We start from the raw sequence: 15,945 nt of genomic DNA, 5'->3' as shown, positions 1-15,945 counted from the left end.
AGTTCATATTATGCTACGAAATACTATTAACTACTCTTAATATTCTGTATGATTAACTTGTTCCATTTGACTATGTTGAAGGAAATGGCACCGACTACTCGACACACCGTGAATATGAATGAAGAGGAATTCCGTACTTTTCTAGCTTCAAACATAGCCGCAGTACAGGCTGCGCTACATACCAACAATAACCTTAGATCTAGCAGTACAGGAAATCGTGTAGGATGCACCTACAAAGAATTCACTGCCTGCAAACCTTTGGAATTTGATGGAACCGAAGGACCGATCGGATTGAAACGGTGGACCGAGAAGGTCGAATCGGTGTTTGCCATAAGTAAGTGTACTGAAGAGGACAAAGTAAAGTACGCTACGCATACCTTCACAGGTTCTGCGTTAACATGGTGGAATACCTATCTAGAGCAAGTGGGACAAGACGATGCGTACGCACTACCGTGATCAGCATTCAAGCACTTGATGAACGAGAAATACCGTCCCAGAACCGAGGTCAATAAGCTCAAGACAGAACTTAGAGGGTTACGAACCCAAGGATTTGATATTACCACGTACGAAAGACGATTCACAGAATTGTGCCTATTGTGTCCGGGAGCATTCGAAGATGAGGAAGAGAAGATCGGCGCGTTTGTGAAAGGATTACCGGAAAGAATCTAAGAAGATATAAGTTCACACGAGCCCGCCTCCATACAACAGGCATGTAGAATGGCTCACAAACTAGTGAACCAGATCGAAGAAAGAATTAAAGAACAGACTGCTGAAGAGGCCAATGTGAAGCAAGTCAAAAGAAAGTGGGAGGAAAACGGTGATAAGAATCACCAATACAACAACAACAGCAATTACAACAATAATCGCAACAATTATCCCAACAATCGCAACATCAATCGCAACATCAATCGCAACTACAACAAATGGCCCAACAACAACAACAACAACAACAACAACAACAGCAACTACAACAATCATCCCAACAATAATAATAACCGCAACAACAACAACAATCAGAAGCAGCTATGCCAAAGGTGTGAAAAGTATCACTCGGGGTTCTGCACCAAATTTTGCAACAAGTGTAAAAGAAATGGTCATAGCGCGGCGAAGTGTGAGGTCTACGGACCAGGGGTTAATAGAACGAAAGGAACAAATGGTGTCGGAACGAGTAATGGCGGAGCAAGTAGTGTCGGAGCAAGTTATGCCAATGTTGTTTGTTATAAATGTGGAAAACCGGGCCACATTATTAAAAATTGCCCGAACCAGGAGAACACGAATGGACAAGGCCGCGGAAGAGTTTTCAATATTAATGCGGCAGAGGCACAGGAAGACCCGGAGCTTGTTACGGGTACGTTTCTTATTGACAATAAATCTGCTTACGTTTTATTTGATTCGGGTGCGGATAGAAGCTATATGAGTAGAGATTTTTGTGCTAAATTAAGTTGTCCATTGACGCCTTTGGATAGTAAATTTTTACTCGAATTAGCAAATGGTAAATTAATTTCAGCAGATAATATATGTCGGAATCGAGAAATTAAACTGGTTAGCGAAACATTTAAGATTGATTTGATACCAGTAGAGTTAGGGAGTTTTGATGTGATAATCAGTATGGACTGGTTGAAAGAAGTGAAAGCAGAGATCGTTTGTTACAAAAATGCAATTCGCATTATACGAGAAAAAGGAAAACCCTTAATGGTGTACGGAGAAAAGGGCAACACGAAGCTACATATTATTAGTAATTTGAAGGCACAAAAACTAATAAGAAAAGGTTGCTATGCTGTTCTAGCACACGTCGAGAAAGTACAAACTGAAGAAAAGAGCATCAATGATGTTCCCATTGCAAAAGAATTTCCCGATGTATTTCCGAAAGAATTACCGGGATTACCCCCACAGCGATCCGTTGAATTTCAAATAGATCTTGTACCAGGAGCTGCACCAATAGCTCGTGCTCCTTACAGACTCGCACCCAGCGAGATGAAAGAATTGCAAAGCCAATTACAAGAACTTTTAGAGCGTGGTTTCATTCGACCAAGCACATCACCGTGGGGAGCTCCTGTTTTGTTTGTCAAGAAGAAAGATGGTACATTCAGGTTGTGTATCGACTACCGAGAGTTGGACAAACTTACCATCAAGAACCGCTACCTACTACCGAGAATCAATGACTTATTTGATCAACTACAAGGCTCGTCTGTTTATTCAAAGATTGACTTACGTTTCGGGTATCATCAAATGCGGGTGAAAGAAGATGATATTCCAAAGACTGCTTTCAGAACACGTTACGGTCATTACGAGTTTATGGTCATGCCATTTGGTTTAACTAATGCACCAGCTGTGTTCATGGACCTTATGAACCAAGTGTGTGGACCATACCTTGACAAGTTTGTCATTGTTTTCATTGATGACATACTTATTTACTCAAAGAATGACCAAGAACACGGTGAACATTTGAAAAAGGTTTTAGAAGTATTGAGGAAGGAAGAATTGTACGCTAAGTTTTCAAAGTGTGCATTTTGGTTGGAAGAAGTTCAATTCCTCGGTCACATAGTGAACAAAGAAGGTATTAAGGTGGATCCGGCAAAGATAGAAACTGTTGAAAAGTGGGAAACCCCGAAAACTCCGAAACACATACGCCAGTTTTTAGGACTAGCTGGTTACTACAGAAGGTTCATCCAAGACTTTTCCAGAATAGCAAAACCCTTGACTGCATTAACGCATAAAGGGAAGAAATTTGAATGGAATGATGAACAAGAGAAAGCGTTTCAGTTATTGAAGAAAAAGCTAACTACGACACCTATATTGTCATTGCCTGAAGGGAATGATGATTTTGTGATTTATTGTGACGCATCAAAGCAAGGTCTCGGTTGTGTATTAATGCAACAGACGAAGGTGATTGCTTATGCGTCTAGACAATTGAAGATTCACGAACAAAATTATACGACGCATGATTTGGAATTAGGTGCGGTTGTTTTTGCATTAAAGACTTGGAGGCACTACTTATATGGGGTCAAAAGTATTATATATACCGACCACAAAAGTCTTCAACACATATTTAATCAGAAACAACTGAATATGAGGCAGCGTAGGTGGATTGAATTATTGAATGATTACGACTTTGAGATTCGTTACCACCCGGGGAAGGCAAATGTGGTAGCCGATGCCTTGAGCAGGAAGGACAGAGAACCCATTCGAGTAAAATCTATGAATATAATGATTCATAATAACCTTACTACTCAAATAAAGGAGGCGCAACAAGGAGTTTTAAAAGAGGGAAATTTAAAGGATGAAATACCCAAAGGATCGGAGAAGCATCTTAATATTCGGGAAGACGGAACCCGGTATAGGGCTGAAAGGATTTGGGTACCAAAATTTGTAGATATGAGAGAAATGGTACTTAGAGAAGCTCATAAAACCAGATACTCAATACATCCTGGAACGGGGAAGATGTACAAGGATCTCAAGAAACATTTTTGGTGGCCGGGTATGAAAGCCGATGTTGCTAAATATGTAGGAGAATGTTTGACGTGTTCTAAGGTCAAAGCTGAGCATCAGAAACCATCAGGTCTACTTCAACAACCCGAAATCCCGGAATGGAAATGGGAAAACATTACCATGGATTTCATCACTAAATTGCCAAGGACTGCAAGTGGTTTTGATACTATTTGGGTAATAGTTGATCGTCTCACCAAATCAGCACACTTCCTACCAATAAGAGAAGATGACAAGATGGAGAAGTTAGCACGACTGTATTTGAAGGAAGTCGTCTCCAGACATGGAATACCAATCTCTATTATCTCTGATAGGGATGGCAGATTTATTTCAAGATTCTGGCCGACATTACAGCAAGCATTAGGAACTCGTCTAGACATGAGTACTGCCTATCATCCACAAACTAATGGGCAAAGCGAAAGGACGATACAAATGCTTGAAGACATGCTACGAGCATGTGTTATTGATTTCGGAAACAGTTGGGATCGACATCTACCGTTAGCAGAATTTTCCTACAACAACAGCTACCATTCAAGCATTGAGATGGCGCCGTTTGAAGCACTTTATGGTAGAAAGTGCAGGTCTCCGATTTGTTGGAGTGAAGTGGGGGATAGATAGATTACGGGTCCGGAGATTATACAAGAAACTACCGAGAAGATCATCCAAATTCAACAACGGTTGAAAATCGCCCAAAGTCGACAAAAGAGCTACGCTGACATTAAAAAAAAAGATATAGAATTTGAAATTGGAGAGATGGTCATGCTTAAAGTTGCACCTTGGAAAGGCGTTGTTCGATTTGGTAAACGAGGGAAATTAAATCCAAGGTATATTGGACCATTCAAGATTATTGATCGTGTCGGACCAGTAGCTTACCGACTTGAGTTACCTCAACAACTCGCGGCTGTACATAACACTTTCCACGTCTCGAATTTGAAGAAATGTTTTGCTAAAGAAGATCTCACTATTCCGTTAGATGAAATCCAAATCAACGAAAAACTTCAATTCATCGAAGAACCCGTCGAAATAATGGATCGTGAGGTTAAAAGACTTAAGCAAAATAAGATACCAATTGTTAAGGTTCGATGGAATGCTCGTAGAGGACCCGAGTTCACCTGGGAGCGTGAAGATCAGATGAAGAAGAAATACCCGCATCTATTTCCAGAAGATTCGTCAACACCATCAACAGCTTAAAATTTCGGGACGAAATTTATTTAACGGGTAGGTACTGTAGTGACCCGAACTTTTCCATGTTTATATATATTAATTGAGATTTATATTTACATGATTAAATGTTTCCAACATGTTAAGCAATCAAACTTGTTAAGACTTGATTAATTGAAATATGTTTCATATAGACAATTGACCACCCAAGTTGACCGGCGATTCACGAACGTTAAAACTTGTAAAAACGACATGACGATATATATATGGATATACATATGGTTAACATGAGATTATGATAAGTAAGTATCTCCATAAGTATATTAACAATGAGTTATATACATATAAACAAGACTACTAACTTAGGGATTTCGAAACGAGACATATATGTAACGATTATCGTTGTAACGACATTTAAATGTATATATATCATATTAAGATATATTAATATATCATAATATCATGACAATATAATAATTTAAAATCTCATTTGATATTATAAACATTGGGTTAACAGCATTTAACAAGATCGTTAACCTAAAGGTTTCAAAACAACACTTACATGTAACGACTAACGATGACTTAACGACTCAGTTAAAATGTATATACATGTAGTGTTTTAATATGTATTTATACACTTTTGAAAGACTTCAATACACTTATCAAAATACTTCTACTTAACAAAAATTCTTACAATTACATCCTCGTTCAGTTTCATCAACAATTCTACTCGTATGCACCCGTATTCGTACTCGTACAATACACAGCTTTTTGATGTATGTACTATTGGTATATACACTCCAATGATCAGCTCTTAGCAGCCCATGTGAGTCACCTAACACATGTGGGAACCATCATTTGGCAACTAGCATGAAATATCTCATAAAATTACAAAAATATGAGTAATCATTCATGACTTATTTACATGAAAACAAAATTACATATCCTTTATATCTAATCCATACACCAACGACCAAAAACACCTACAAATACTTTCATTCTTCAATTTTATTCATCTAATTGATCTCTCTCAAGTTCTATCTTCAAGTTCTAAGTGTTCTTCATATATTCTACAAGTTCTAGTTACATAAAATCAAGAATACTTTCAAGTTTGCTAGCTCACTTCCAATCTTGTAAGGTGATCATCCAACCTCAAGAAATCTTTGTTTCTTACAGTAGGTTATCATTCTAATACAAGGTAATAATCATATTCAAACTTTGGTTCAATTTCTATAACTATAACAATCTTATTTCAAGTGATGATCTTACTTGAACTTGTTTTCGTGTCATGATTCTGCTTCAAGAACTTCGAGCCATCCAAGGATCCGTTGAAGCTAGATCCATTTTTCTCTTTTCCAGTAGGTTTATCCAAGGAACTTAAGGTAGTAATGATGTTCATAACATCATTCGATTCATACATATAAAGCTATCTTATTCGAAGGTTTAAACTCGTAATCACTAGAACATAGTTTAGTTAATTCTAAACTTGTTCGCAAACAAAAGTTAATCCTTCTAACTTGACTTTTAAAATTAACTAAACACATGTTCTATATCTATATGATATGCTAACTTAATGATTTAAAACCTGGAAACACGAAAAACACCGTAAAACCGGATTTACGCCGTCGTAGTAACACCGCGGGCTGTTTTGGGTTAGTTAATTAAAAACTATGATAAACTTTGATTTAAAAGTTGTTATTATGAGAAAATGATTTTTATTATGAACATGAAACTATATCCAAAAATTATGGTTAAACTCAAAGTGGAAGTATGTTTTCTAAAATGGTCATCTAGACGTCGTTCTTTCGACTGAAATGACTATCTTTACAAAAACGACTTGTAACTTATTTTTCCGACTATAAACCTATACTTTTTCTGTTTAGATTCATAAAATAGAGTTCAATATGAAACCATGGCAATTTGATTCACTCAAAACGGATTTAAAATGAAGAAGTTATGGGTAAAACAAGATTGAATAATTTTTCTCATTTTAGCTACGTGAAAATTGGTAACAAATCTATTCCAACCATAACTTAATCAACTTGTATTGTATATTATGTAATCTTGAGATACCATAGACACGTATACAATGTTTCGACCTATCATGTCGGCACATCTATATATATTTCGGAACAACCATAGACACTCTATATGTGAATGTTGGAGTTAGCTATACAGGGTTGAGGTTGATTCCAAAATATATATAGTTTGAGTTGTGATCAATACTGAGATACGTATACACTGGGTCGTGGATTGATTCAAGATAATATTTATCGATTTATTTCTGTACATCTAACTGTGGACAACTAGTTGTAGGTTACTAACGAGGACAGCTGACTTAATAAACTTAAAACATCAAAATATATTAAAAGTGTTGTAAATATATTTTAAACATACTTTGATATATATGTATATATTGTTATAGGTTCGTGAATCAACCAGTGGCCAAGTCTTACTTCCCGACGAAGTAAAAATCTGTGAAAGTGAGTTATAGTCCCACTTTTAAAATCTAATATTTTTGGGATGAGAATACATGCAGGTTTTATAAATGATTTACAAAATAGACACAAGTACGTGAAACTACATTCTATGGTTGAATTATCGAAATCGAATATGCCCCTTTTTATTAAGTCTGGTAATCTAAGAATTTGGGAACAGACACCCTAATTGACGCGAATCCTAAAGATAGATCTATTGGGCCTAACAAACCCCATCCAAAGTACCGGATGCTTTAGTACTTTGAAATTTATATCATATCCGAAGGGTGTCCCGGAATGATGGGGATATTCTTATATATGCATCTTGTTAATGTCGGTTACCAAGTGTTCACCATATGAATGATTTTTATCTCTATGTATGGGATGTGTATTGAAATATGAAATCTTGTGGTCTATTGTTACGATTTGATATATATAGGTTAAACCTATAACTCACCAACATTTTTGTTGACGTTTAAAGCATGTTTATTCTCAGGTGGATATTAAGAGCTTCCGCTGTTGCATACTAAAATAAGGACAAGATTTTGAGTCCATGTTTGTATGATATTGTGTGAAAACTGCATTCAAGAAACTGATTTCGATGTAACATATTTGTATTGTAAACCATTATGTAATGGTCGTGTGTAAACAGGATATTTTAGATTATCATTATTTGATAATCTACGTAAAACTTTTTAAACCTTTATTTATGAAATAAAGGTTATGGTTTGTTTTAAAAATGAATGCAGTCTTTGAAAAACGTCTCATATAGAGGTCAAAACCTCGCAACAAAATCAATTAATATGGAACGTTTTTAATCAATAAGAACGGGACATTTCACGTCGGGTGTCCTTAAAATTCTTGAGCGTATTAGGCGAAACTTCTTTTGGGGCGGGACGGGTGAGTGCCAAAAAATTACATGGGTAAAATGGGAAGAGTCTTTATTACCTTATGAAAGAGGTGGTCTTAACATCGGTTCACTTAGGGCAAAAAATCTTGCGCTTTTGGGAAAATGGTTTTGGCGAGTCAAAATTGAGTCAAATTCACTGTGGGTCAAGGTTTTAAAAAGTATATATGGCGCCAACGGGCTACTCATACCTCACGGTTCCATTAGGCCAAGAGGGAAGGGTAGTACATGATTAAATATTGTAAGTGCAGGTTGTGATATCGAGGACATGGGCATGAAATTCAGAGATTCGTTTATCAAACAAATTGGAGATGGAGGCACAACTCGTTTCTGGGAAGAATCATGGTGTTCGGAAATACCCCTGAAAGAGAAATTCTAGAGACTTCATCATCTTGATCGTGATCCTAATGTAACTATAAAGGATCAAGTGAAATGGTCTGGAAATTCATGGGAAGGCACTTGGGAGTGGCACAGAGACATTACGGGTCGAGCAAATGGCGATCTACAGCAGCTTATTAACACTATTGATTCTTATGTGAAACTTGACAGGAACAGGGATGTATGGCATTGGAAGCTCGCGACTAACGGTGAGTTTACTAAAAAAAAAATTGACTACATTAATTGAAGAAAAAACTGTCAGGGATAATAGATCGAGGCAAGAAACGTTAAAAAATAATTTAGTTCCGGGTAAAGTGGAAGTTTTTCTATGGAGGCTCCTGAAGAAACGCATCCCAACTCGAGTTGAACTAGATAAAAGGGGAATCGATTTAGACTTATTAGATGCCCCGTATGCGATGATGGTTTGGAAACGATCGATCACTCCTTTATCCTTTGTCGACATTCTCTTGACGTTTGGGAAAGGATCTATAGGTGGTGGGGATTGGGACCGGTCACTAACTTGAGCATCAACGAGGCTTTTCGAGGGAAAAATTGTAAAGCAATGACGACGTTGGGTTCTAAAATTTGGCAAGCTACGGAATGGACGTGCGCATATCTTGTATGGAATAATCGTAACCAGAGAGTTTTCGCGAAAAAAAGTTGGAATGGGCCGACGGCGTTGATGGAAATTCAGCTTAAAACATTTGATTGGATTTCCAACCGCCTCAAAAAAAGTGAAGATCGATTGGTTTACTTGGTTGCATAATCCGAGTTTGTATGTTGTTTGATAGAATGTTTAGTTGTCATGCTTGTATTTGGGTATTATCCTATAGTTGCCATGCTTGTATTTGGGTATTATCCTATAGTTGCAACCTCTGCAACTTGTGAGTTAGTCGTGTCCGACAGTGTCGTGCATAATTGTTTTTGTCTTGTTCATCTGTTCTGATTCGTGTCGGATGTAAAGGGCTGGGCTCCCTTTAGCCCTTGAGCTTATAAAAACTGCTTTTCGAAAAAAAAAATGAAGAGACGATATTAGGTAGAGTTATGTGTGTGGGCGGGCCATTTACAACCTATAGACAATTTGGCTCTATATCATTTGGTGATTTTAAGCATGGGAATTGGCTAGCTCATAAGGCAGGGACCAATGAAAAGTTGAATATTGTGGTTAATGTATCTTCTTTAGATGGGCCTTCATGTGATGCAGGTGTTGAATTAAATATGGTTGACGATGTTGACTTGGTGAAGCTAGATTCTTTTGATGTGTCGAATTCGAATGACGACAACATCACGTTTGCGATTGGATTGTTTGAAGGAGAAAAAGAAAAAGAAGGAAGGATTGTTGGCAAAAAGAAAGGTTGAATAGAACGATGAACGGCCAAAATGAATTTTGATTGGTCGTAGTGGAAGATGTTATTGTGATTGCGAGGTTTCCTCGTGTGACGGTTTTTGTAAAGCTTGGTTTGTTTTGAATAAGGACGTTTCAAGATGTTTACTTAGCGAAGTTAACCCGAGGTCAAAAAAGAAGGCGGTCGAGGCTTCTAAATCGAGTGCTTATAAGATTATAGATAAATGTAACATCCCGCCTTTTTCCGTTTACTTTTCCGTTTAATTATTTAAAGTCCGTTATATGATTATAACATCCCTCGTTAATACGCGTTTTAAAATATCTCGTTTAGGTAATTTACGCAACCGCAACCAAACTCAAGGGACTAGTTTCGCCAAAGTGCCAAGGAGGTGACTAGCTTTTGACTAGTCAACCCCACCTCCCATCTTTTTCATTTCATTTCTCTTTTCTTTCATTACTTCCTTAATTTCTTTCAAATCTCCATTACAAGAATCATCATCTAGTTCCAATCGAGCAAGCTTCAATCCAAACAAATTGCATATTTGGAATCCTTGCAACTTCCTCTTCGATTCCATACCGATTTCATTACATTTGGGTAACTTTCTAAAATCACTAGATTTTGTGTTCTTGATGTTTTTAACTTATAAAGTTGTTAATTAGTGTCTATGGCTCAAGTCTAACATGAATATATGATTTATATGTTCGATCTTGTTATTTTTGATAACTAGCATGAACTTGAAAGTTTGGTGTGTTTGATTGATGATTTAGTTGCTTAAATGTTGTTAAATGTTATAAATGCATGTATTAAATGTGTTCCTAACATCACTAGCTTCAATTTGATGTGTAGGTTGTTTTAGAAAACTTCATAAACATGATTAGTGATTTTGATGTTATTGGTTAGGGTTTGATAGAATTGAATGTGAACATTTAATGTATTGAATGCCATGAATTGTTGTTAGTAAGTAGTTAGTTGTATTGTATGCTTGATTACCTACGAAACGGCGCGTTATATGGATGCATTTAATTCTAGAATCAAAAACGTGCATTGATGAACTTGAGCATTAATTGAGCATTAAATGCTGGAAATTCGGTTATTGCAAATGATGTTTTTGGTTGGTGAAATGTATTTAGTTGTGTTCTTTGTCAAATTACCTTTCTAACGATATAAGATACGAGTTCTAAGTGTTTACGGTTTGCGTTTTATGTTTGTTTGAATTTTGGTTTGGGACTTAGACAATTGAGACTGACCAGGTACCAGCACCCGCTATTCGCCGCGGCGCGGCTAGCCTTTGTCGCGGCGCGACAATAGGCGTAGTTTGATTCTGACCTTCTTGTCCAAAATACGAAAAATGTTTGCTATGATATGCACCTCCGATTCACATGTAACTTGTTCTAACATGCTTATATATGAATAAAAACCTCAGAAAAATAGTTCGGGACCCGACCCGAACGTGTTGACTTTTTCGTTGACTTTGACCGGCCAAAGTTTGACTTTTTGTCAAACTTAACCAAATGATTATGCAATCTTTCTAACTTGTTTCTATACTTGTATCTTGCATGAAACTTGGACAATTTGATTCACATGCTACATAATCGAGTCGTAACGAGCCATAGGACTAATTGAACATCTTTGACCTATCGCGTTTACCGTTATTGATACGACCTATTTGTTTAGGTCAAGACTAGCATTGTTCTTTGCACACGTTACTTGTTGAAGTACTTATTACTCGTGCACTCAAGGTGAGATCATAGTCCCACCTTTCAAACAACTTTTATGCTTTAAACTATGGGATGAGAAACATATACATATCATGCTTTTACACTTTGAACACAAGTACGAAAACGAACATTCCACGTACGGGTTTGAACAAAAATCCTCAATTCAATTATCATTAGTTACACTTGCAGGGTGTAAACGTGAACTTATATTATGTGATCACATGGGCTTGACGAGCCTCATTCGGACGGTTCGCTACCGTTAGCGGATGAAATACATTTTTGGGTGTAGTGTATGTTCTAACACTACGCAAAGGGTGCAAAACAGTTAAGTTTGATAATTGGGTGCCCGCGAAACAAATAACAACTTTGGAATGCAAATGATTTTGATAATCATATTATATTAAATCTTGTGGTTCAAATGCAACGTTTACTAAAACACCTATGATTTCACCAACGTTTTCGTTGACAGTTTTCTATATGTTTTCTTAGGTCCTTGAACGCTACTTGATACATGTTTCCGCACTCTTTTTGATACTTGCTTGGATGTCGAGTATACATGCATAGTTGGAGCGTCTTTTGACAACTTTTAAATTGTGTCACATAGGCTTCATTCGTACGTTAAACTTTGTAATGTAACTAGTCTTTGAACTACTTTTGTAAACTTGAAACATCCTTTTACTTATGAAATGAATGCGACATATTTTGGTCAAACGTCATGTTAAAGACTTATGACCACGTAACGGGACCTAAGTAGTCGGCGCCGTCAAACATGATTTGGTCGGGTCGCTACAGATGGTATCAGAGCGTTGGTTGTAGGGATTTAGAGTTCATTGGTGTCAACCCCGAGTCATAGGGTACATTAGTGAGTCTAGACTACAACCGGCATATAGACTTGAAGTTGGAATTACTTGACTACTTGTGCATTATACTCGAACTCTTCTATCATATCTGATTCTTATTCAATCTTAATCTCACGTTACTTGATTTAATTGACGCGCCACCTTGACTATATGAAATAGTGTCGAACGCACATATGAATCAGGGTGATGTAATTTCTGGGATTATATTACGGTGACTCCACCAACAACAATAACAACAATGATAATAACAACAACAACAATCAAGGGGCCGGTAACTCAATCGAAGGGTGCTCCTACAAAGCCTTCATGGGGTGCAAACCTCACACTTTTGATGGAACCGGGGGACCGGTTGTACTCACTCGATGGTTCGAACAAACGGAAGCCGTTTTTAGCATAAGCGGTTGTCGGGATCAAGATAAAGTCAAATATTCCACCCACACCTTTGCCGGTATCGCCCTCACGTGGTGGAACACGTATGTACAATCGGTGGGTACCGATGAAGCTCACGCCCTCTCTTGGGCCGATTGAAGAGAAAGGTTGATCGTCGAATTTTTCCCTCGTGAAGAAACCCTAAAGCTCGAACAAGAGCTAAGAACTTTAAAGGCGGTCGGAAACGATCTCAAGGCCTACAATCAATGATTTGCCGAGCTATCCTTGATGTGTCCCAACCTCGTGAACCCCGAATCTCAAAGGATTGAACTCTATATGGATGGTCTTCCAAAGAGCATCAAGCAAGGAGTGATGTCATCCAAACCCGCTAACCTACAACAAGCCTTAAACATGGCCCGCCAATTGATCAAAACGGTTGACGAAATCGTAGTTCCGGCACCTAAGTCCGGGGATAAAACGGGCGGCAACAAAAGAAAATGGGAAGCCCCCCAATCAAGCAACAACTACAACAACAACTTCATCAAAAAGCCTTACACCTCCGACGCAAAGAAAAGTTATGGCGGAAATAAATCCTTTTGCAACAAATGCCACAAACACCACTATGGTGAATGTAGCAATCTATTTTGCCACCGGTGCCAAAGGGGTGGCCATGTGGCCAACGATTGTAGAAGTGCCGCCCCCGTCACTCAAAAAGTGCCCAATGCACCAAAACCGGGTACTTGTTATGAATGTGGCCAAACGGGTCATTTTAGAAATGCATGTCCGAAGAAGAAAGTCAACCCCAACACACGCGGTCGAGCTTTCAACATCAACACCGAGGAAGCCCGAGATGACAATGAATTAGTCACGGGTACGTTTCTCCTCAACAACACTTATGTTACTTGTTTATTCGATTCGGGTGCCGATAAGAGTTTTGTATCCAAGACTTTGACTCATTCTTTTATCACTCCACCACTTCCACTAGATACCACTTATACCATTGAAGTGGCCAACGGGAAACTATTGAGTGCCGACACATATTACCGGGGGTGTATGTTAAACATTTTGGGTAATGAGTTTGAAATTGACTTGATACCCATGGAACTAGGAAGCTTCGATGTAATAATCGGTATGAATTGGCTAGCCAAAACGAAATCTCACATCCTTTGTGATCTTAATGCAATCCGGATTCCTATCGAGAATGGCGAACCTTTGATCGTCTATGGCGATAAGAGTTGCACCGGACTCAACCTCGTTTCATGCATTAAAGTTAGAAAACTACTCCGTAAGGATTGTTTTGCGATCCTTGCTCACATTAAGAAAGTCGAGTCCAATGAGAAGCATGATGTGTGAAATCTAGTATATAAATTATCTTTGCAAATATGCCTGGTTAAAGATTACTACACACTTACGGGCAGTGTACCTGATCGTGCAATAGTATAAAAATGGTAATTCCAAGTATCGTTCCAAGGACAGTATTAACGTGAGAATTAAGTTTGCAAATAAAAGTAAACTAAGTTAAACTATGAAAATTGAAAGTACGAGATAGTTTGTTTTGCGGCTATTTAACGATTAGCCAAATCAAGATAGCTTTAAAAAGTAAAAGACAATATTTTTGTGTTTTTAAGTTTAAGTAAAAGAAATGCAGACTCAACGGAAAAGTAAAGATATTTGAATTCAATGGATAAAAGAATGTTCGCCTAGATATCCTATTCGCAGTGTTGGATGATTTGTTATTAAGCACTAGTTCTATTAATCAATGCACGCAATTACAGAGTCGGTTTACCCAGAGTTCTCTTTTAGCAAACACGTCAAACTAGGATTAATTGGCTTAGGGTTCCCTTTCACCAAATACCATCTTTCGTTTGTGACTTATTAACTAGCTAATTATAAGATTAAGATTCAATTGGTTACGCGTTCGCTCCACACAATTCACCCCTATTTTGTTCAATTACGTTACCCGGTTTACCCCCTTGGTCCAGTAAGCACCCAATCGGTTAAGACAAATCAATTGGAAATTAGATCACTAAATTGAAACAGGGTTCCCTTTGTTCAAACAAGATTCACTAATCAACCTAGTAACAATAATCAACACCCACAAGAATGGTTCTTAATCAAAACTCATAATTATCATGCATCAATTAATAAAACATCAAGGTTTCATCCAAACACTTGCAAATATTCAGTCTAGACAAACATTAAAAGCTTAGCCTACAATCATGGCTAAAACCAAAATAACAATCAAAGAAATAGAGAAATTCATTGTTGATAACAAAAGAATAAACCTAATCAAAGATTGAATCCTGAAAGATAAACGAATCGAGACTTGTTCCCAGAATGATTGGTACCTTAGAATGACCTTGAAGATCCCCAAAAATCACCTAAGTTCGTCAAAAAGTGGCTGGAATTCGTCTGGATATGATAATGAATTATTTAGGGTTAAATTCGGGCCTTTTATACTTGCCAAAATAGCTGAACCGCCAGAGGTGTCGCGCCGCGACGTTATTGGTCGCGCCGCGGAGATACTCATAAAATAATTACCTTCTTAACTCACTTTCTGATCTGGAAACTAGTACTATGTCGCGCCGCGAGGCCCCTTTCCGCGCCGCGATGATACACTGCGTCTGGTTCCTTCGACTTTTTACACTCTTTCTTCACTCAAAACCCAATATACCCGATAAATACTTAACGTTTTCATCCTCGGTGCGCCTTTAGCAATAACAAACTAACAAAACGCCTCATAAACTCCATAAAACACCACGTTTCAACACTTAGCTTTTCAAACTCGAACAAATCTCAATATGATCAATATAACCGCCAAATCGTATCCGAATGGACCAAAATGTGACCGATATCGCTAATGAAAATGTGTATAAAATACGCGATATCAAACCACCCCACACTAGAGTTTTACTTGTCCTCAAGCAATAGAACTCGAAAATAATCTTCTACAATATAATAACGTCTTCAAACATGAATGTAGAACCAATGAACAAGAAACCAAACAAGCAACTAGCGTGGGCACGATTTGGCATAAATAACAACCATGGTTCCCACTTGCATTCCCCCGATGTAACTTCCCAAACCGCAATCAATATGAATCAATATAGTAAAAAAAATAATCTCGATAACGTACCATAATGATGAAGTAGAGAATCTCGATCATAATATAAATCTTCAAAGAATCCGGGAATCAAGTGGGAACCTAGCACCAAGGAATAAGCAATCGAACACATGTGCCAA

Source organism: Rutidosis leptorrhynchoides, chromosome 3 (assembly GCF_046630445.1).
Source record: "Rutidosis leptorrhynchoides isolate AG116_Rl617_1_P2 chromosome 3, CSIRO_AGI_Rlap_v1, whole genome shotgun sequence".
NCBI classification, from domain to species: domain Eukaryota; kingdom Viridiplantae; phylum Streptophyta; class Magnoliopsida; order Asterales; family Asteraceae; genus Rutidosis; species Rutidosis leptorrhynchoides.
Note: the sequence above shows the minus strand (reverse complement) of the source record.